This window comes from Schistocerca piceifrons, chromosome 8 (genome assembly GCF_021461385.2).
Source record: "Schistocerca piceifrons isolate TAMUIC-IGC-003096 chromosome 8, iqSchPice1.1, whole genome shotgun sequence".
In the NCBI taxonomy this organism is placed as follows: Eukaryota; Metazoa; Arthropoda; class Insecta; order Orthoptera; family Acrididae; genus Schistocerca; species Schistocerca piceifrons.
The window spans coordinates 145,794,946-145,819,630 of NC_060145.1; positions in this window are offsets into that span (position 1 = coordinate 145,794,946).

The window sequence follows — 24,685 nt, forward strand, 5'->3', positions numbered from 1 at the left end:
CTGTGGCGAAACAGATGATACTGGAGCGTGTCTCTAAAACCAGGAGAGAAAATGTGCGACAGCTCATCTACGAAGAGCGTCTCGGCGACAGGTCTCAGTCCCAGCTGTGGCAGTGCATCCGTCTTCTCGTCGATGAGCAAGTTATGCCTGATGACACGCTCGCAGAAATCTGGACTGAAAAGCTGCCTTTGCCTGTCCAGACTGCAATCTCTGAGTATGAAGATAGGCCAGTAAATGAATGTTTACGCGCCGCCGACAGAGCATACTCCGCCAGGCAACGTGAGCTCCGTGCACTGCATTCTGGACGTGACCGCACTAAGACGCTTTCTGATGCCACGCCCTTGTCTGGTGCTGCTAATAACAAGTTTGTTAAACTAGCCGCCCTGCCTGCACCTTCAACTCCCCGCAACGACAGTGTATTGGCCTCTGTGGAAGACTCTGGGGCACATACTCCGTCACCTAGCAACTACCCACAAGAGCACAGGCCCGCCCAACCTTACTGTTTCTTCCACGCGAGATTCGGGGAGCAAGCTCGCAAATGCCAGTCACCGTGTTCTTACCCAAACTCCAACCGCAGGTAGGTTATGGTGCCACCTCCTGCTATGTAAACAACGGGCACCATCCCACGTTGCACTCCGTTTTGGACAACAACAGTAAGTGTGGTCGAGTCTATGTTCGTGATTTACGATCAGGTGTATGTTTTCTGGTAGACACTGGCGAAGACGTCTCTTTGCTGCCGGTTTGCCTAGCAACCAATGAAGTGCAACCACACAAAACAGTACTTCGTGCAGTGAACTTGTCTACCCTACAGTGTTCGGGTTCCACTTCGTATACAGTGAAACTTTTGCCCGAGTGCAAGCTGGAGTGGACGTTTCTAGTGTCAACAATTGAATAACCTATTCTCGGAATTGATCTCCTCAAGCACTATCAGTTGTCACTAGATTTTGTGCAAAATACTGTGTTTTAAACCCCCCCCCCCCCTTAACAAACATATTCCTTTCGCTCCGCTGAGTGACAGTTCGGCTAACACCAAACATGTGTGCTGTGCTAAGAAGTGTGTAAATCTATCCTTGGAGCTGCAATCTTGGACAAACAAGTGGCTAGAGGAGTGTGCCAAGTCGTCGAAGTTGCGGATGGAACGTACGGAAATGCTGCAGCATCTCCGCAACATACACCACGAGATGACCTCCACACAACAACGCCTCGTAGCACTACAAGCAGACGACTCGTCGGCTACAGACAAGGTCAGTCCATGCCAATCTGGTGTTCCCGTGCCCGCGCACGTTAACGACAATGTTGTGAACTCTGTAAACTGTGTCAACACCCCCTTTTGTAATGATAGTGTATGCCCGAGTGCTCATGCTCCTTGCGTTCCGAATGGACAATTAACTTGCCAAGCTCGTGGCAATGAACTATGGCCATCTGCTGTTCGGCCACCCCCACTCATGCCTACAGCGCTCGTAGTGGCACGGCCCGCTACCAAGAACCAGTGTACCAACCTTGCCCATGTTAACATGCATGCGGCCTTTACGCAGCCTACGAGCGGTTGGCACACCTGTACTTCCGTGCCCTCAGCGCCACAGCTTTGCCCGTCCGCCACTGCCTGCTCCGCTTCACGGACATCTGACTGTCGTGCCGCGCCACGTATTGCAGCAGTCACTAATGGCACAGTTCATCGGTTACGTCTAACCGATGGGCCGCCCATATCGCAACACCCACGCCGCCTCAAGCCGGAATTTATGAAAATTGCAAAAGAACAATTGGATGATCTGTTACAAAAGGGAATAATTGAACCTTCTTCCGGTTGCTGGGCTAGTCCTATCCTGTTTGACCAAAAGAAAGACGGTACTTAGCATATGGTCGGAGACTATAGGCGTTTAAATGCCCGCACCATCATTGATAAATATCCGGTCTCACACATTGCAGACTTCAATCATGCGCTCGCAGGTGCAAAGTACTTCTCTGTTTTGGACTGTAAGCACGCATTTCATCAGATTCCTATGGCTCCGGAGGATATTGAAAAGACTGCCAAACCACTCCCTTTGGGCTGTTCCAATACAAATTTATGCCATTTGGATTGAAGAACGCCCCCCCAAACGTGGCAGCATTTCATCAATCAAACTTTATCCCATCTAGACTTTTGTTTCGTATACATGGACGACATATTGGTTTTTGCTTCTACTTTGGAACAGAGTGAGGAGCGTGTTCAAGTCGTGACGGATATTTTAGCAGCCGCTGGTATTGAACTGAACAATAAAAAGACTCAGTTGCACCAGTCATCTGCCACATTCCTAAGTTATGTTGTGTCATCGGACGGTCTGACACCACCGCAGGACAAGATCAAGCCTGTTCTTGAGATGCTACGCCCTCAGACCTATAGGGAATTACGCAGGTTCATTGGAACAGTTAATTATTACTGAAAATATTTGCCAGCCGCTTCTGTGGTGCAGGATCCTCTCACAGATGCTCTCGCTGGCCCACAAACTTCTGGCACCCGCCAGGTACCATGGACACCAGACATGGACAAGGCATTTAATGAACTCAAACAGCTGTTGGCCTCCACTGTCATTATTGCTCACCCACGTGCAGATGCCACAATGCTTATCACTACGGACGCTAGTGACAATGCTATCGGCCCAGTACTGAGTCAGACATACAACGATGTTACGACCCCCCCTGCAGTTTTTCTCAAAAAAGCTAAACAACGCGCAGAAGAAATACTCAGCATTCGACAGAGAATTACTTGCAGTTTATGAGGCCATAAGACACTTCAGAACTGATGTTGAGGGACGAGATTTCTATGTGCTCACTGATCACAAGCCGTTGGTTCCTGCCATAAAAAATCCTGAGGCTGATCCGCCCCCACGGCGCTTTCATCACATCGATTACATCTTGCAATTTACAAATGACATTCACTACATCCGAGGAGCGGACAATGAGGTTGCTGATTTTCTCTCGTGTGTTGGTGCTGTCACAACCTTAATTGACTTAACGGACCTACCTCGGTTGCAATCGGCAGACCCCGATGCCATGCAGTTAATTTCGGACCACAGCTCCTCTCTCCAACTGGTATGCTCTACTTTCCCTGGCATATCTGACTTAGTGTGGTGTGATGAATCAACTGGTACATTGCGGCCATTCATTCCTAAGCCCCTTCAACGCCAGGTCTTTGACAAACTACACACATTAGCACACCCCAGTGTCAAAGCTTCCACCTGTCTGGTGGCTGAACGGTTTGTCTGGAGAGACATGTGCCGCGATTATCAGTCTTGGGCAAGAGCATGCATGGTGTGTCAACAGAACAAAGTTTCCAGGCACACTTCCCCACCCCTTGGCTGTTTTGCCCAACCGCCAGGCCGATTTCACCATGTTCATGTCGACCTCGTAGGCCCTTTGCCCCCCTCCGAGGGTTTCCGTTTCTGGTTTACAGCTATTGACAGGATGACTCGGTGGGCTGAGGCTGTGCCTATTCCGAACATTACCTCTGAGACAGTAAGTCGAGCATTCTTAGATTAGTGGACCTCTAGATTTGGCTCACCTGTTTACCTCACCACTGACCAGGGGCGACAATTCAAGTCTTCAGTTTTCTCTGACTTTTGTAAAATGTGTGGTATCGTCAAAATTCATACTTCTGCATACCACCCCCAAAGCAATGGGATTGTCGAGCGATGGCATCGCACCTTAAAGTCTGCCCTTCGTGCTTCTTGGCCTTCGTGCGACTTCCAAGGAAGACCTCAAGGGTTCCGTAGCCGAGTTTGTGTATGGCCAACCGTTGGTTTTGCCTGGAGAATTAGTCACTCCCACCCCACTTCCACGGCCCTCTGAACTCCCTTCACTTCTCAAGCGGGTGCACTTGCACTGCACCAAAATTCAGCCGCCACCTCCGGCGGCTCATACACCTCCGCGCGTGTACGTACCGCGCATGCTAGACTCTTGTGAGTACGTGTTTCTCAGAGACGACTCAATCAAAGTCCCGCTTCAGTCGCCCTACACAGGTCCTTACTAGGTCGTCAAACGCTCTGAGAATAACATGGATCTCCTCATAAAAGACTCTGTAACCACAGTCTCACTCAACCGAGTGAAACCAGCTTTCATTGAGCCTCAGGTGAACCTCCCTGATTCTGCCCCTATTTCTCCCATTCCTGCTCCGAGCGGCTATCCATCTTCCCATACCATACATTCTGGTATTGATTCTCCACAGCGTGCTTCTCTGCTGAGCACTGCTCCTTCTCTGCGTTCATCTAATTCGAGTGGCCAATCTTCTCGGGGCTTCACTCCTCACAGCCTTCGCAGTCAAACTGTCAACCACTCGGATTCTACCATTGTGTTACCATCTTTGTGTGACAGCTCTTTGTCACGCTGTTCAATCCACGCTGGCTCCTCATTGCCTTCGGTCACGCTCCCTCGTCTGTCAGCTGATCGCCCGAGGTTGTCTCCTGCACAGTCCAGTGCACCTGCCACCCCCCTCTTAGCAGATGCTTCCCCCTGCCATGGCATTCCCACACCTCCCTACCATTGCTCGTACAGGTGCCACCCAAAAATTCACAACACATGTGCACCCTGATGACATACATAAATTATCTGTTGTCGTAGATGGCAATACGGTGTGTGTGGTACTCGCGTGTGACAATGTTGAGAGAGGAAGTGCAGAATCTCGTGTGGTGCGCCGCTTTAAATTGAGCAGAAGTGCTGCATGTGGCAATTTGCGTGCCTTTTTTAGGCCTTCTGGCAAGGTGATTCTCCGCCTGCCGGCTGACGAGGTGCTACATCTCCACTCCAGACGGGACGTCGTCTTCAGCCACCGGCATAGCTTGCAGACTTCGCCGGCGACGTACCGGGTTTCACCCCCCGGGTCTCCTACCAGTCGACCCCTTCCCCCTGACGCAGAAGAACTGTACGTTACCTTCCTAACTTCTCACCCCCCCCCCCCCCCCCCCATTCACAGGGATGTACTCCATACTGTGCGGGGTGGGGTGGGGGTGGGGGGTGGGGGGGCTATGTGGCATAGAGCGCCATAAATATCGATATTTGTTGAGTGCGTAAGTGTGCTATCTTTGAGAGGAGGGCTTTGGGCAGGATGTTGGACACTAACGGCAGTTAGCCTCCGGACTTGTATCTGTGTAGAAGCTAAGTGTGAATAAATCTGTATCAGAGAGAATTCTAGTTGTTTACCTACAACTCTTCCATATTCCCTCAATGTAAAAGATCCCTTTTACACATATGAATTTGCAAACTACTTTAATCTCAAGTACAAAAAACCTTGCACTGATACCTATATGATATTAAGGACTGGAAAACCCGATAAAGCCTGACAATGAAAATGTTAACACTCTCAAAGTACAAAAGAAAGTTTGGCTGAGGAAAGCAGAAGTTGCAAAGCCTGTAAAAACTAAAGCAGTTGAGAATTTGAGAGATGATAAGACCACTGCAGGCATATGTCTTGATTTTGAGAAGACTCTCCCAACCCTGGTACTCACTTCTTGTAAGGTGTTTTATTGCAAATAGTTGTGGACATACAGTTTTTGTGTCCATGATTTAAAAACTTCTATGGCCACAATGCTCATATGGCACACAGGTCAAGCTGGGCGAGTTGTCGGAAACAGTATCCTGCAAACTAGAACATGCTGAGAACTTACCATCTACTGCCCAATGTATTGTTGCATTTAGCAGGCACTGTGGAGAACAAAATAAGAGTGCTGTAATCATTACATTTTTGGTCATACGTTGTACCTAATACCGCAGACTAAGGGTGTTTGTCAACGTACCACTCATGTAAAACTCAGTTTGCTCTTTTCTCATATGATATGCCTCAAACTATGGATGAAGGGCAACAGGAAGATTCCACATTTATAGATTGCCGAAAAGCATTTGACATGGTGCCCCATAACTGACTGTTAAGAGAGGTATGAGCAGTGAGTATCATTATCACTGTTTCACTGGACAGAGTCTATACGGAAACAGAGAACAACATCTACGTAGTAGTGAGCAGCATACCATTTTGAGATTGGCCAGACTTAAGTTAGGGTTTCCAGGATTTCATGTATCACATCATTCATCCAACTTAGCAAGTGATGTATTTGGTGTAACCAACTAGAGAGGTAGGGGCAGCCTTGGAAAGAAGTCCTGGAAAAGTGTTGTGCCATTTGTAGAACACTGGACAGGCATGTTTAAATAGCATCCGCACACAGAACTGTGCTCAAACTCAAAAACACGGCAAAGTAACCATAGTGTATTAACTGACCAATTCAGATACTGATACTCGACATCAGTATTGTAACTGTCATTTGTAGTCTATGCACGATGTACTGGTTGATCCCAGAAAACTCTTTTGACAATGGGGAAAAAGAAATCTTATGGTTATTTTATGCAGGATAATGCAAAGTACTCATTACCAATGTGTGTGTGACAGTATTACATGCGTTTTTGAAGATATGAACTATCCTTGGAAACTTTTATCCTAAGCAAGCTTGGGAAGACAGTCCTGATGCCATATCATTTGTTACATGTAGGGAGCACATACCATAATTCTTAAGGTATTTCTAGTATTTACAAGGTACTAGGAGTGAGGGAAGTTTTGAAGAGTCCTTCACCCTCTTAATACAGAAATACAGTAGGGATTAGATGACACAGTAATGGTGGTCTCCTTGTTGGAACATTAAATTCCACAGAGGCTGCACGCAGCCTAAATGATAGGAAAGTACCCAGTTACTGTAAATTCACAGTGGTCTGAATTCAACCAAAGGCGTAACAGTGTGTCATTGCACTGTAGTTATGGGTGTTTAAAAACTCAAATTTTACTAGGAGCCATCAAAATAAGGGACATTCTTCTCATATTCCCCATATAATGAAGGAAACACGGGTCACCTACAGACCAGAAATTACTTTTTTGTCACCCACTGCTCCAACATCATTTGGTCAGGCACAACAATGATCCAGTTTTTATGGAGAAATGAACAAATTAATAGTAACTGTTGAGGGTTGCAATTGAAATCTCTTAAATTAACTTTTTTCCACTATGTTCATTTTCTTTTCAACAGCCATTCTGTGGTACATAATTTTTTCATTCTGTTTGTTGATAAGTGGCCGCTGCATAATTCAGTTTCTTTCTGCTTATTTGGAAGTTGCTAAATGTAATCACGAGTTCATTAAATAAACTGTTATTATTACAAGTGACTTATAATCTGTATGCCTGAGGACTGCCCTAAGCTCTCTTAAATTTATGATGTTAAGGGCCCATAGCTGTGTTGATCTAAAGGACATGCAGTTTGTTGTATATTTTTTTCTTTTGACAATGAACACAATCTCACTATTGATCATGATTGAAGATGCAGAAAAATATAAAATTCTGCTGCTTGGTGGAAACAATTTCAGTAATTGGAATTTTTTAATTCTGCTACTTTTAAATGAGATGGGCCTGCTGGAATTTATTCAAATAACATATTCTGAGATATGTCATGTATGAAAAGGATGATATAGCACAAATGTATGCAGAGAAAACATGCAGTTACCAACTTTGAAGAATTGCAACAACAATTGCTGGTCTCAGATCATACACAGAATTGTGAATAATTATCTGGATTATGCCCAAAAAAAAGTTACCTCATCTGATGCAGTAGCTATTGCTGTGTAAAGTTTTTGAGTGAAGAGCAACAGCAAGTTAACTGTTAGTTAAGAAAACATTGTTAATGATGAAATATGTCTTGACAAGTACCTTGCTTATTGGTCATTTTCTGCAATTTGACAAATTAATTTAACAGTTTGATCATCTGGAGTGATATTAGAAGAAACTGATATAGTGTGTAATTGGCTGTTGAGAATGCTGCCGGATTATGATAACGTAGTCAAAGTACTAGAAACACTCTTTCCAAATATGTTAACTCTATATTTTGTGAAAAATCAACTCTTGGAAAAAGAGTTGAGGAGGAAAGATGCTATCAAGGAAGACCAAATTAAGTCATCAATTTTTTTTGATAGTATTAAATCAGATAACAGAGGTACTAATCATTTTATATTTATTTGTTGCAACTGGAGAAAGAACAGAAACCAAAACAAAATTCTGTGAGGGCAGCATGTGATGATCAAAATGGAAAAAAGAATAATTACTGTTTCCTTGCACCTAGTCATGAAAGTTCAGCAACATCAACTGGAATTAAATGGTTAGGAAGTGAGCCCACAAGGTTGTACAGGTACATCACATCCAGTTTAAGCCATTCCCTGAGGATTTGATCATGAAATTTCACCAAATTGTGTGGATGGTGGTGTTAACATTTTACCCGCTGTTCTAACATGTCCCTCAGATTTTCTATGGAATTCAAGTTACCTGATTTTGTAGGCTAATCATGATGTAATAGGATGGGGGAGTGCTCAGAAAACCACTCACATATTCTTCCAGTCCGATGAACTCTGCTGTTGCCAGCTTTATGTGCCTGCTTGAGAAACGGACTCGTGCGAAGTGACTGACTCCACACATTCATTACATGCAGTTGCCCTCGCAATGTTCTCTTGTTAACAGGTTGGGGTGGACATTCATTCACTGCCTGCAGGAATTTCAATTTTGATTCACAAGCTGTGAAACACATCTCTGGTCCCTCTCAGTCAGGATCTTTTTCTGACCACAATTATGGCATGTTTTGTGGCCATGTACGTTAACCACTGCTTGTTGACATGTTGAACAGTTTACAAAACATCGATAAACCCAGCAGATTTACACACTATATGGCCATGGGCATGGCCAAACACCATTGCCCCTTTCTGTCACATCCTTACATTTACCCACATTTACATACAATGTCCGCTTGAAAAATAAATGACCCGCTGATTGCTATTGCCTTATGCTCATTCAGAGGCAGCAGGCATGCAGCTGAGCACATGACTCTTGTTGTGCCATCTGTAAATGATTAATGATTCATCTATATGTGTAATTCTTTGTCCAGTGAGTTTAACATACAGCTGAAAAATGTGAAAAAGTTGCCCAAACCAATTAAAATTAATGTTATGAAGTCTCAAACATTTTTATATGCTAAATGTGTTGGTGACATTAAAGTTGTAAGATATTTAAATGATAAGAAAATTCTGATTCTAATTACAGATATTTCATCAGTTTTAAGCCTACAGATATTCTATAAGTTTCAGTCCTCAGCTACAACCTGCTGCCAGCAGTAAACTAGAATCAAAAGGTTTGTGAGTAGTTTTTGAGAACTGTAAAGGTATGATTCAAAAGAACATCATATAATCACAGGTACAGAAATGGTAAATGTAGGTGGATATTAGCTTTCTGCACATGTAAGTATAGACACTATGGAGAGAGTAGTAGTTATCATACATGTTAAAATCAATCACAGTGCAAAAAATTTGGAAACTAAAAAATTTTGCATAGAGGAACATATAGAAGCATGTGCGTGTGAGCTTAAACTAAATAATGGCACTTTTATAATTGTAGCCCTGTTTAGGTCCCCATTGGGAAATTTTTAACTATTTTTGAAAAACCTGGATTATTTGTTGTGCTATCTGTCAGACAGAGGTAAGCAAATTATTGTTTATGGGGACTTAAATGTAGATTTTCTGAAAGCGTCCAATAGAAGGCTTGACCTTACTTGGTTCTTTCAATTTGATGTCACTTACTGATTTTCCTATTCAGGTGGTACAGTAAAGCAGCATACTGATAGATAAACTTTTTGTAGACGAAAATAAATTTAATCAAATAAAAACTTTTCCTGTAAAGAATGGTCCATCTGATCATGATACACAGCTAATTACAGTATATGATATAGCTCCGTACAGTAATGCAAAACAGTCTTCCAAAACATTGCATTCAATTAATGATTTAACAGTTCAAAATTGTAGGGAAATCTTGCAACAGTTAGACTGGGATGAGGTGTACAGGGAACATTATCTAATTTAAAATTTCACCTACTTCATGGTACCTTCGTGAGTATATTTGAAAACAGTTCCCCTAATAAAACAGTAAAATATAATTGTAAGAAACCATGTAAAAAGCTGTGGCTTGCTAAAGGGATAAAAGTATCTTGTAAACAGAAAAGGGAAATGTAGCTCATAGCTAGGAGGAGTAATGATCCCGAAACAGTGAAACATTATAAAGACTATTTCACTGTATTAAGAAAAGTTATTAAAAATTCCAGAAGTATGTGCATTATGTCTCAGATTAACATTATGTCTTATAATAAATTTAAAACAATTTGGAATATTGTTAAAAGAAAATCAGGGCAACCTAGAGCACAGGAAGACTGTATTTCTATCAAACACAATGAAAATTTTGCTAACAAGAAGTCAGAAGTAGAAAACATTTTTAATGATCATTTTTTGAGTGTTGTAGAGAAAATAGAATGCACCTATTCATTAGAAAATGCAAGGCATTATATGGAAGAGGTAGTACCTACGCAATTTGATAAAATTGAAATTTAACCTATGTCTCCGACTGAAATTAGGAAAATAATAAATTCACTCAAGAGTAAAAGCTCACTTGGAATTGAGGGCAGTTCCAACGGAGTACTGAAAGATGTTCCCCACAAATAAGTAGGATTGTCAGCCACATATGCAGTAGCTCACTGAAACAGGGAATTTTTCCAGATAGACTGAAATATGCTACTGTTAAACCATTGCATAAAAAAGGGGACAGGTCTGATGCTAAAAACTACCGCCCAATCTCACTTCTGACAGCTTTATCCAAAATTCTCAAAAAAGTAATGTATTCAAGAGTAGCATCACACATTTGTAAAAAAGAAGTACTAAAAAAATGTCAGTTTGGTTTTCAGAAATGCTTTTCAACAGAAAATGCTGTATATACTTTCACTGATCAAATATTAAATGCATTGAATACCCGAACATCACCAATTGGGATATTTTTGTGATCAAAGACTTTTGACTGTGTGAATCATGAAATTCTTCTAGATAAGGTTAAGTATTGTGGTATGGGTGTGACAGTGCACAAATGGTTTAATTCGTACTTAACTGGAAGAATGCATAAGGTTGAAATTAACAGTACAGACAGTCTGCAGAAACCAGCAGAGTCCTCTAACTGGGGAGGTATCAAGAAAGGCGTGTCACAGGGTTCAGCCTTGGGCCCCTTATTGTTCTTAATATATATTAACGACTTGCCACTCTACATTCATAAAGATGCAAAGCTAGTTCTTTTTGCTGATGATACAAGTATAGTAATCACACCCAACAAGCAAGAATCAGCTGAGGAAATTGTAAATAATGTCCTTCAGAAAATTATTGAGTGGTTCTCTGCAAATGGACTCTCACTAAATTTTGAGAAAACACAGTTTATAAAATTCTGTCCAGTAAAGGGCGTAACACCATTGATAAATATAGACTATGAACAGAAGTTTGTGGCTAAGGCAGAATACTCTAAATTTCTGGGTGTGTGCATTGATGAGAAATTGAATTGGAAGAAACACAATGATGATATGCTGAAATCGTTACGTTCAGCTACTTATGTTATCAGAGTTATTGCAAATTTTGGAATGAACATATCAGTAAATTAGCCTACTATGCCTAATTTCATTCACTGCTTTCATATGGCATCATCATATTTTGGGGGAATTCATCATTAAGAGAGAAAGTATTCATTGCACAAAAGCTTGTAATCAGAAAGGGGAAGCTGGAGCCCATCCAAGATCACCTTGCAGACATTTATTTAAGGAACTAGGGATATATACAGTACCTTTGCAATATAGATATTCACTTATGAAATTTCTCATTAATAACCCATCCCAGTTCAAAAATAACAGTGAAGTGCATAGCTACACCACTAGAAGATAGGATGATCTTCACTGTTGTTGTTGTCATGATCTTCAGTAATGAGACTAGTTTGATGCAGCTCTCCATGCTGCTCTACCCTGTGCAAGCTTCTTCATCTCCCAGTACCTACTGCAACCTACATCCTTTTGAATCTGCTTAGTGTATTCATCTCTTGGTCTCCCTCTACGATTTTTACCCTCCACACTGCCCACCAATACTAAATTGGTGATCCCTTGATGCCTCAGAAACGTGTCCTACCAACCGATCCCTTCTTTTAGTCAACTTGTGCCACAAACTCCTCTTCTGCCCAATCCTATTCAATACCTCCTTATTAGTTACGTGATCTACCCATCTAATCTTCAGCATTCTTCTGTAGCACCACATTTCGAAAGCTTTTATTCTCATCTTGTCCAAACTATTTATCGTCCATGTTTCACTTCCATACATGGCTACACTCCATACAAATACTTTCAGAAACGACTTCCTGACACTTAAATCTATATTCGATGTTAACAAATTTCTCTTCTTCAGAAACGCTTTCCTTGCCACTGCCCGTCTACATTTTATACCCTCTCTACTTCGACCATCATCAGTTATTTTGCTCCCCAAATAGCAAAACTCCTTTACTACTGTAAGTGCCTCATTTCCTAATCTAATTCCCTCTGCATCACCCGACTTAATTCGACTACATTCCATTATCCACATTTTGCTTTTGTTGATGTTCATCTTATATCCCCCTTTCAAGACAGTATCCATTCTGTTCAACTGCTCTTCCAAGTCCTTTGCTGTCTCTGACAGAATTACAATGTCATCGGCGAACCTCAAAGTTTTTATTACTTCTCCATGGATTTTAATACCTACTCCGAATTTTTCTTTTGTTTCCTTCACTGCTTGCTCAATATAAAGATTGAATAACATCGGGGAAAGGCTACAACCCTGTCTCACTCCCTTCCCAACCACTGTTTCCAATTCATGCCCCTCGACTCTTATAACTGCCATCTGGTTTCTGTACAAATTGTAAATAGCCTTTTACTTCCTGTATTTTACCTCTGCCACTTTCAGAATTTGAAAGAGAGTATTCCAATCAACATTGTCAAATGCTTTCTCTGAGTCTACAAATGCTTAAATGTAGGTTTGCCTTTCCTTAATCTAGCTTCTAAGATAAGTCGTAGGGTCAGTATTGCCTCACGTGTTCCAATATTTCTATGGAATCCGAACTGATCTTCCCAGAGGTCGGCTTCTACTAGTTTTTCCATTCGCCTGTAAAGTATTTGCGTTAGTATTTTGCAGCTGGGGCTTATTAAACTGATTGTTCAGTAATTTTCACATCCGTCAACACCTGCTTTCTTTGGGATTGGAATTATTATATTCTTCTTGAAGTCTGAGGGTATTTCGCCTGTCTCATACATCTTGCTTACCAACCAGGTGGTAGTGTTTTGTCAGGGCTGGCTCTCCCAAGGCTATAAGTAGTTCTAATGAAAGAATGTTGTGTATTCCTGGGGCATTGTTTTGACTTAGACCTTTCAGTGCTCTGTCAAACTCTTCACGCAGTATCATATCTCCCATTTCATCTTCATCTACATCCTCTTCCATTTCCATAATATTGTCCTTGAGTACATCGCCCTTGTATAGACCCTCTATATACTCCTTCCACCTTTCTGCTTTCCCTTATTTGCATAGAACTGGGTTTCCATCTGAGCTCTTGATATTCATAGAAGTGGTTCTCTTTTCTCCACAGGTCTCTTTAATTTTCCTGTAGGCGGTATCTATCTTACCCCTAGTGAGATAAGCCTCTACATCCTTACATTCGTCCTCTACCCATTCCTGCTTAGCCATTTTGCACTTCCTGTCGACTCATTTTTGAGATGTTTGTATTCCTTTTTGCCCAAGGAGTTCTACTAGTCTTTGTCTTTTTACCTACTCGATCCTCTGCTGCCTTCACTACTTCATCCCTCACAGCTACCCATTCTCCTTCTACTGTATTTCTTTCCCCCATTCTCGTCAATTGTTCCCTTATGCTCTCCCTGAAACTCTGTACAACCTCTGGTTTAGTCAGTTTATCCAGGTCCCATCTCCTTAAATTCCCACCTTTTTGCAGTTTCTTCAGTTTTAAAGCCTCCAGAAGTGTGTAAAAAAAGGGATCTCAGTAAAAGTAAAATCGATTTATTCCGCAGTAAATTAAGTATAATAAGCTGGCCTGTAGACTACAATAGTTCAAGCTCAATAAACTATGACAAATTCTTAAATTGTTTCTTAGAGGTATTTAATGAATCATTTCCTCGTAGATATAAGCAAAAGAAAGTTAATGGTAAACTCAAATGGATTACAACAGGAATAAAAATCTCTAGTGCCAGAAAGAGAGAGCTCCAAAATGAGTTAAAATCAAACAGAAATCCAGATTTTGTTATTTATGTCAAACAGTATAAAGCTGTAATTAGGAAAGTTGTAGTGGCAGCTAAAAAAATGGCAAATAATAAATTCATACAAGAACACAGAAATAAGACAAAAGCAGTGCGGTCAGTTGTTCAGTCTGAAGTAGTAGCCAAAGTAAAAACTCATGAGATTTTGAAAATTAGACATGAAAATGAAATTATAGTAAACCCTGTTCAGATGTCAAGTTGTTTCAATGAATTCTTCCTAAATGTAGTAAGATCGGATGTGTATATGACATTCTATCAGGGCATCACAAATTAGGAAAACAGCCAGAACACATCTTTTAAAAAAATTGAAAAAAATATCACCCAAAGGGATGTCGAAATGGAAATATTGTCTCTAAAAAACCAAACCTCACATGGGTGGGATGAAATAACAACATCTGTAATCAAGTATGTGTTCGATATTATTTCCCAACCACTGTCAACTATTATAAATCAATCTTTTGAACAGGGATGCTTTCCAGAGGTATTGAAATATGACGAGATCAAACCTCTATTCAAGAAAGGATCGACCAAAGACATGGGGAATTACTGCCCTATCTCTCTGTTGCCGGTCTTCTCTAAAGTGTTTGAAAAGATTGCAGCAAAACAAATTAATAACTTTCTTACTGTAAATGATATAATTTCTAAAAACCAGTTCGGATTCCAACAGGGTAAAAGCACTGTGAATGCTATAAATGAGTTTATCCAAAAGATATGCTCTACGTGAGATAAAGGTAGAAAGGTCAGGTATATTCTGTGATCTGACTAAAGCTTTTGATTCAGTGAACCATGCATTACTCCTCCACAAATTACAGATGTATGAAATCAGAGACACTGCTTTAAAATTGTTTAGCTCTTACCTGTCAGGTAGAAAACAAAGAGTAATTTTAACTTCAAATGGAACCAATTATTCATCAGAATGGAAAACAGTTCCCCAAGGAGTCCCACAAGGTTCGATATTGGGTCCCTATCTGTTTCTTTTTTAGGTAAATGACCTACCACTTGCTATTGATGTTCATTCAGTCTTATTTGCTGATGATACATCAGTTCTAATTGAAAATGAGGTATCTGAAAATATTGCAGAAAAAGCCAAAAATACTTTAGAAAAACTTGAATCTTGGTTCTATCAAAATGGACTAAAACTAAATGTAACTAAAACTAAATGTAACTAAAACCAAAATGATGCAATTTGAAGCTAAATCAGTAGAAAGGAGTGAAATGAAGGTAACTTGCAATGATCAGGATATCACAGAAGCAAACCACATGAAGTTCTTAGGCCTAAATCTTGACAAAAATTTAAATTGGAAGGTACATATAGATTACTTAGCAAATAAACTGAACAACTTAGCATTTGCAATGTGTATTTTGTCAGGTGCCACAAACATGGATACCAGAAAGATAGTTTATCACTGCTACTTTGAGTCAGTTATTCGTTATGGCATAATCTTCTGGGGAAATTCAGCAAATGTCACTAGGCTCCTAGTATTACAAAAGAAAGTAATTAGAAACGTGTGTTGCAAAAAAAAAAAAAAAAAAAAAAAAAAAAAAAAAACGGGAATCCTGTCGACCACTGTTAAAAAATTTAAAAATACTATCTATCCCCTCACTTTACATATATGAGATGGTGTTGTTCCTATATAGAAATCAACATACACTAGACCCTTTCCATTTTGACCACAACTACAGCACTCGCCACAGAGATAACTTCCAACACATCGTTTAAAACTTTATGCCCAGACGCCAGAGTATATGGGGTTAAAAACTTTCAATAAAATAAAAGGCAGTAATATATTTAAAATGGAGATGGGTTCACTGAAAAGATTGCTCTTTACTCTTCTGGTGGAAAAGTGTTATTATTCTGTCAATGAATTCATTGAGGACAGCTTCACAATCTGAACACCGGGATTGTATTACATTTATTATTTTATGTACAGGTAACTTAGAAATGTAAAATATAATGTAAACTTTTGTATTTCTCTTTAAAAAGTGAAAAAAGTTTCTTTTGTAAACCTTGACATGTCTCCTGTACATCAAATCAAATGATTTGAAAATTGTACGTAATGAGATGAATAAACCACATATCACATAACACATAATCTACAGTTCATACCCAATAGATTGTGGTCAGAGTCCACATCTGCCCCTGGAAATGTCTTACAATTTAAAACCTGGTTCCTAAACCTTGGTCTTACCATTACATCATCTATATGAAACCTGTCAGTATCTCCAGGCTTCTTCCATGTATACAACCTTCTTTTATGATTCTTGAACCAAGTGTTAGCTATGATTAAGTTGTGCTCTGTGCAAAATTCTACCAGGCAGCTTCCTCTTTCATTTCTTAGCCCCAATCCATATTCACCTACTACGTTTCCTTCTCTCCCTTTTCCTACTAGGAAATTCCAGTCACCCATCACTATTAAATTTTCGTCCCCCTTCACTATCTGAATAATTTCTTTGATTTAATCATACATTTCTTCAATTTCTTCATCATCTGCAGAGCTAGTTGGCATATAAACTTGTACTACTGTAGTAGGTGTGGGCTGTGTGTCTATCGTGGCCACAATAATGCATTCACTATGCTGTTTGTAGTAGCTTACCCGCACTCCTATTTTTTTATTCATTATTAAACCTACTCCTGCATTACCCCTATTTGATTTTGTACTTATAATCCTGTATTCACCTAACCAAAAGTCTTGTTTCTCCTGCGACCGAACCTCACTAATTCCCACTATATCTAACTTTAACCTATCAATTTTCCTTTTTAAATTTTCTAACCTATCATCACTATTCTGGATTAAATCTCGCTTTGGCACAGAAAGGGGTGAATTATGCTGCCACAAAAATCTTTAGTCATTTGCCAAATAGTATTAAAAGTATGACAGATAGCCAACCAACATTTAAAAGCAAATTAAAATGATTGGATGAAGTTTGTTGTATACTTATCAGATCATAACTTGATAAGAGATTTCATATAGAAGCAGTGTTGGCTGCAGTCTGTATCACAAGTAAAAGTCCACCTACAGCCTTGAGGAGAAGTTCCAGTGTCTCCCTGGTATGGAAGAAAACTCAAGTTGGGGAAGAAAGTTTTCATTTTGTATCTTTTTTAAAAATTCCACAAGAACTTTTAGTTAGAAAGTTTGAGTCTCATTCACTTAGATGCATTTTTCTTGTCTGTTGTACAATTGGATACAGATTTTAATGTCCAGAGCTAAAAAAAGTAATTTCAGGAAAGGATGCAATTTCTGATGGGGCAACTAGTGAACACTGGCTTTCAGCAAAGAAGAAGAAAAACACTACAGAAGAATACAAGACCGACAAAAACCATCAAAAAGAAAAGAACATTTAAAAGAATTCGTTAAGACGCCTGACAAGATACGAACCCTTCAACAGAGCGACAGTAGTAGAAGGGTGCCTGCACGATTTGATAATTGTGCCGTGTTGGCCTTGCATGCTCAATCATTTGTTGATAATGTTTCTGGATATATGAAGCTATAAAAGGGAAACATGATGAACATGAATGAAGGGAAGCGATTAACAAAGAAGTACTAACATAATGAGACATGGGATTTGACAGAGTGCTGTCCAGAAAAGAAACCAATTAACAGCAAATGGGTCTGCAAAATTCAGCATAATCAAGATGATGAAGTTGAAAGATACACTCCTGGAAATGGAAAAAAGAACACATTGACACCGGTGTGTCAGACCCACCATACTTGCTCCGGACACTGCGAGAGGGCTGTACAAGCAATGATCACACGCACGGCACAGCGGACACACCAGGAACCGCGGTGTTGGCCATCGAATGGCGCTAGCTGCGCAGCATTTGTGCACCGCCGCCGTCAGTGTCAGCCTGTTTGCCGTGGCATACAGAGCTCCATCGCAGTCTTTAACACTGGTAGCATGCCGCGACAGCGTGGACGTGAACCGTATGTGCAGTTGACGGACTTTGAGCGAGGGCGTATAGTGGGCATGCGGGAGGCCGGGTGGACGTACCGCCGAATTGCTCAACACGTGGGGCGTGAGGTCTCCACAGTACATCGATGTTGTCGCCAGTGGTCGGTGGAAGGTGCACGTGCCCGTCGACCTGGGACCGGACCGCAGCGACGCACGGATGCACGCCAAGACCGTAGGATCCTACGCAGTGCCGTAGGGGACCACACCGCCACTTCCCAGCAAATTAGGGACACTGTTGCTCCTGGAGTATCGGTGAGGACCATTTGCAACCGTCTCCATGAAGTTGGGCTATGGTCCCGCACACCGTTAGCCCGTCTTCCGCTCACGCCCCAACATCGTGCAGCCCGCCTCCAGTGGTGTCGCGACAGGCGTGAATGGAGGGACGAATGGAGACGTGTCGTCTTCAGCGATGAGAGTCGCTTCTGCCTTGGTGCCAATGATGGTCGTATGCGTGTTTGGCGCCGTGCAGGTGAGCGCCACAGTCAGGACTGCATACGACCGAGGCACACAGGGCCAACACCCGGCATCATGGTGTGGGGAGCGATCTCCTACACTGGCCGTACACCACTGGTGATCGTCGAGGGGACACTGAATAGTGCACGGTACATCCAAACCATCATCGAACCCATCGTTCTACCATTCCTAGACCGGCAAGGGAACTTGCTGTTCCAACAGGACAATGCATGTCCGCATGTATCCTGTGCCACCCAACGTTCTCTAGAAGGTGTAAGTCAACTACCCTGGCCAGCAAGATCTCCGGATCTGTCCCCCATTGAGCATGCTTGGGACTGGATGAAGCGTCGTCTCACGCGGTCTGCACGTCCAGCACGAACGCTGGTCCAACTGAGGCGCCAGGTGGAAATGGCATGGCAAGCCGTTCCACAGGACTACATCCAGCATCTCTACGATCGTCTCCATGGGAGAATAGCAGCCTGCATTGCTGCGAAAGGTGGATATACACTGTACTAGTGCCGACATTGTGCATGCTCTGTTGCCTGTGTCTATGTGCCTGTGGTTCTGTCAGTGTGATCATATGATGTATCTGACCCCAGGAATGTGTCAATAAAGTTTCCCCTTCCTGGGACAATGAATTCACGGTGTTCTTATTTCAATTTCCAGGAGTGTATATGGCAAAGATTGTAATCAAAAGATGTACTCAGAGGAAAGGTTAAAATTATGATGAAACACACACCATTTTGATCCTGTATCATCCACGAGTCAGACACAGAGGAATTAGCTGTCAGCGTGCATTGACATATCAGTGAGGCAAGTTGAAAATTTATGCCAGACTGTGATTCGACTCTAGGTCTCCTGCTTACTAGGTAGATGCACCGACCACTATGCCATCCGGGCACAGGGGTCACCACAGCCACATGGACTAACTTCACATGCTTCCCATCAGACTCAAATTCTCAAATTATGCCACACACTATTGATGTAGCGGCCCTGCTGATTAGCCTCACTATTCATGGCATCTCACCAGTTTCCTCAAGAGTTCAAGGTTGTTGTGCATCTGCAATGAAGGTATCATTGGCTGTCATAGCATTAATTATATACATGGTGAGTGTTCTTTTGGACATGCCCAATAGAACGCAGAACACACACACAATTTAGGTGACGATGGCCAATTATTCCTTCAATGCAGATGCACACTCAGCTCAAACGCTTACAGGAATAGGTGACATGCTGTAAGTAACTAGGTTAATGATCAGGGGCACTACATTATTAGTGTATGGTATAAGTTGAGAATTTGGGTCTGACAGGAGGTGTGCTAAGGTAGTCCCATGTGGTTGTGGTGACCAATGTGTCCGGATGGCATAAGAGTCAGCGCATCTGCCTAGTAATCAGGAGAGCGAGGTTCAAATCATGGCCTGGCATAAATTTTCAGTTTGCCCCATTGATATAAATGCCCACTGGCAGCTAATATCTTTAATTCCTTTTTGCGTTGTGCTCTTCTATGGTTATATCAAAAACATTAATGTGAATCATCACTGAAGAGGACCTATACAGGGTGTTACAAAAAGGTACGGCCAAACATTCAGGAAACATTCCTCACACACAAATAAAGAAAAGATGTTATGTGGACATGTGTCCAGAAATGCTTAATTTCCATGTTAGAGCTCATTTTAGTTTCGTCAGTATGTACTGTACTTCCTCGATTCACCGCCATGATTTCATACGGGATACTCTACCTGTGCTGCTAGAACATGTGCCTTTAAAAGTACGACACAACATGTGGTTCATGCACGATGGAGCTCCTGCACATTTCAGTCGAAGTGTTCGTACGCTTCTCGACAACAGATTCGGTGACCGATGGATTGGTAGAGGCAGACCAATTCCATGGCCTCCACGCTCTCCTGACCTCAACCCTCTTGACTTTCATTTATGGGGGCATTTCAAAGCTCTTGTCTATGCAACCCCGGTACCAAATGTAGAGACTCTTCGTGCTCGTATTGTGGACGGCTGTGACAATACACCATTCTCCAGGGCTTCATCAGCGCATCAGGGATTCCATGCGATGGAGGGTGGATGCATGTATCTTCGCTAATGGAGGACATTTTGAACATTTCCTGTAATAAAGTGTTTGAAGTCACGCTGGTACGTTCTGTTCCTGTGTGTTTCCATTCCATGATTAATATGATTTGAAGAGAAGTAATAAAATGAGCTCTAACATGGAAAGTAAGCATTTCTGGGCACATGTCCACATAACATATTTTCTTTCTTTGTGTGTAAGGAATGTTTCCTGAAAGTTTGGCCGTACCTTTTTGTAACACCCTGTATGTACGTACAAAATGAATGTCAAAATTCTTTTGTAAGTGGTGAATTACGTGAAGATTTCTACATCAAGATCACTCAAGGTGTCACAGGTCAAAAGAATGCAATCTTAAAATTAAAAAAGGCCTTATGTGGACTGAAACAGGTTCCTGCACATAAGAAACACAAAATTCCTCCTACAGTATGCTAGTTGAAACAGGCTATTTAAATAACATTAAAATTCTGAAAGTCACAATCATCATTCATCGGTCAGGTAGTCAGGGGACAACACATAGCTTTCCCCAGAGTGGTATGTTACCCTACATACCCTACCAATGAGATAAATAATATCTTGATAGTTCTGTCAAAAACAAATAATATTTTTCCTAACCAATAATAAACCTTTTATACTCATACAGTGAATATGGACAATGCTTTTGTACCTTAAGCCACCCTCTTCTAATTCCATAAATCAAACCTATCAACATACTCACATATGAAACATTAATCATCATTTTACAGTACCTATTTCATTAACTCCTTAAACACCACAATTTAGAATCATCAGTTGTGCTTATGTGTGGATTATCTACATAAAGTGTCATACATCTATTTTTGCAATGGATTTGTCATTGAGTGATTTTGCTCAAATATACCTAAGTGCTTTATCATTTTTCATTCCTTCCTTATGGATTGCTCTGTGCGAGATAATTTATGATATAACAAATGTGATATTGTTTATATTTTAACCTACAAATGGACTGGCCACAAAGAAGGCTGTTAAAATTCTTAACCATGTGATAATTATACAAAACACTACAAAATATGTGAAGATATATTTGAATACTACGCCTACGTAGGGCACACTAAACAATCCACTTTTTCTTTATTATTGAACTGGCATTTTAACAGACATTTCCAGGATACACTATAGCATATCTATAGGTATTCGGTACCTTATTTGGTTATGACACTGTCATCCCCTCCGAGGAGTCATTTACTTTTAACAACTAGCAACCCTACGTTGCTCAGATTACTAAAATTATCCAATTTTTGTTCTCCTACAGCAACACCAGCTTACAAAGTCAGACACTCATGCTCATATTGGAAAACAGACTCCTAGCTCAGGAAAGGTAACCTGAATTGCAACTTAGGAGGAAGCTTCAAAGAACCTCTCTAAATAAGTCCTAATCTGGCCAGTGAAAGTGTCCCAATATATCTGTACATCAATACACTCCCTGTTTTGGTGTGAGTCATCTGCTCCTTGGCACACACAAACACCTAATCATTCCACTAATTTATACACAAAGGCACATTATCATGTCTAATATGAAGTGCCTTCCTACTTTTCTGTCTCTCAACACAAACTTCTGAGGTAATTTACTTCTTTTGAATCTAGAACCCATGCCTGAATGCTGAGTGTAAACACTGATTGTGTCCGAATGTACTACTCTGTACATGACTAACAATCACTGTCCCTTTTGTTAGCAATTTACCATGAGGCTGTAGCTTCAAACGTCTTTCTTTCTTTCTTTCATCAAACCAGGATCTAAAGCTGGCTTCCAGCATATGGACTTCCATAGCTATCTGTGGATACCTACCCATCTCTCTTCTCCCCATTCAATGTGGAGTCACTAATAACCATTGTTAGCTTGTAATCTGCTCACTGAATTTACATATGATGTATCAAACACAACATAGCTAATATATGTAATGTAAATTAAAATTAACTGGTTTCCTTAAACCTTAACCATTATTATTGTTTTCGCACCTGGGATGACATTCACCTAGGAATGCTCTTATCCTGTAAACAACAATTCTTTTGTCATCCTGGGCCTATATGGACTATCTTTTAAAAATTATATTGAAGGTGAGTTGTCCACCCTCTCGGGAAAGTTCATAACATTTATGTATTACTGAAACAACTTCCAAGCTTGCTCTATGTCACTTTGAAACAGTAGTTAATTGAGCTGTGCCAAAGATTGTTGTTGATATCACTTTAAGTTTGCTTATGAAATAACTGGAAGAGAATATGTTTTGAACCACTAACCACTTGCATGTTAGTGATACCCTTGACAGTCTCTTGTGATCGTAATTCTACTAATACCCCTTCCACTCATTTACACAATAATAACAATAATAATAATAATAATAACTATAATTATAATAATAACTATAATTATAATAATAACCCCCGTGGAGGCCTGGGAAAAGAATAGGCCTCCGGTATGTTCTGCCAGTCGTAAAGGCGATGAAAAGAACAAACCACTAATAGGGCTAACACCGCTTTTAGTGTGATTAGTTGGTTCAGGACAGAACTAATGAAGCCTCGGACAAGCGATGTCGTGGTCGGGGACAACGCTTGAACCCTATGCCTGTCCACAACGGTAACGACACTGCTAGCCACACGGCAAATCATTTAAATCCAAATAGAAGTGTTTTGCAACCACTCTAGAAGGAAAAAAAAGACAGAGGATGAGATGGTCAGATGAAGTTAACCGACACCTCATGTTCTGTTATTACCAAGCAACAAACTTAGGAACCAACACAACTGGGTACAGATCACAAGTATACGCAACATTTATTACCAGATACCCAGAATTAAAATTTTTAACAGAACAACGACTAGGTGATGAGATCCGTGTAATAATAAAAAATAACAGGATACCCCACTCAGAATTAGAAAACATCAAACAACAAGTACAACAAATACTGGAACAAAATAATGTGCAATCAGAAGAAGAAGAAAATACAGTAATGGACTCAAACATCCCAGAGCAAACAAACAAAGAACAACACGCATCAATTAAACAATCAGAGGAAAACGAAATCTTAAGACAGCCACCAGAACAAGCACAAATAGAACACGAAGTGACACACATGTTAGACATAGAAGAAAAATTTCAGCTGACATATGTAGAGTACAAAGACACAAATACAGACATTAGACCATTCTTGCATAGACCACCAAATAACCCACAAGTCGAAACAACAATAACAACTATCATCACAATCATACACAACAAAATAAATTAAAATACAACTATGGAACAGTAACAACTACTGGTTTATGTAGGAGCACTCACTACACCAAATATACACACTAGGCAGAGATCAGAAGCAACCAACACACAGAAGAAACCCACAAAAGCAGCATGACAACACATGCTACAAATCAGAATAGAAAAACTGAGAAAAGACATCGGACAGCTAACACAATTTATAAGAAATTAAATATCAGACAAAAAAGGAAAAAGGTTAGGTAAAATCTCTCAACAAGAAGCGATAGAACAATTAGATGAAAAGAAGCAGAAATTACAAGCACTGGCAAAACGACTAAGAAGATACAAAAAAAGTGAAAATAGAAGGAAGCAAAACCAAACATTCAACACAAACCAAAAGAAATTTTACCATACAATAGATAACACACACATTAAAATAGTCAAACCACCAAACATAACAGACATGAAACACTTCTGGAGCAACATATGGTCAAACCCGGTGCAACATAACAGACATGCACGGTGGATACAAGCAGAAACAGACACATACAAGATGATACCACAAATGCCTGAAGTGATAATTTTGCAATATGAAGTCACCCGAGCAATTAACTCTACGCACAATTGGAAAGCCCCTGGAAATGATAAAATAGCAAATTTCTGGCTAAAGAAGTTCACCTCAACACATTCACATCTAACTAAATTATTTAACAATTACATTGCAGACCCACACACAGTCCCTGATACACTTACACAAGGAATAACTTATCTGAAACCTAAACATCAAGCAGACAC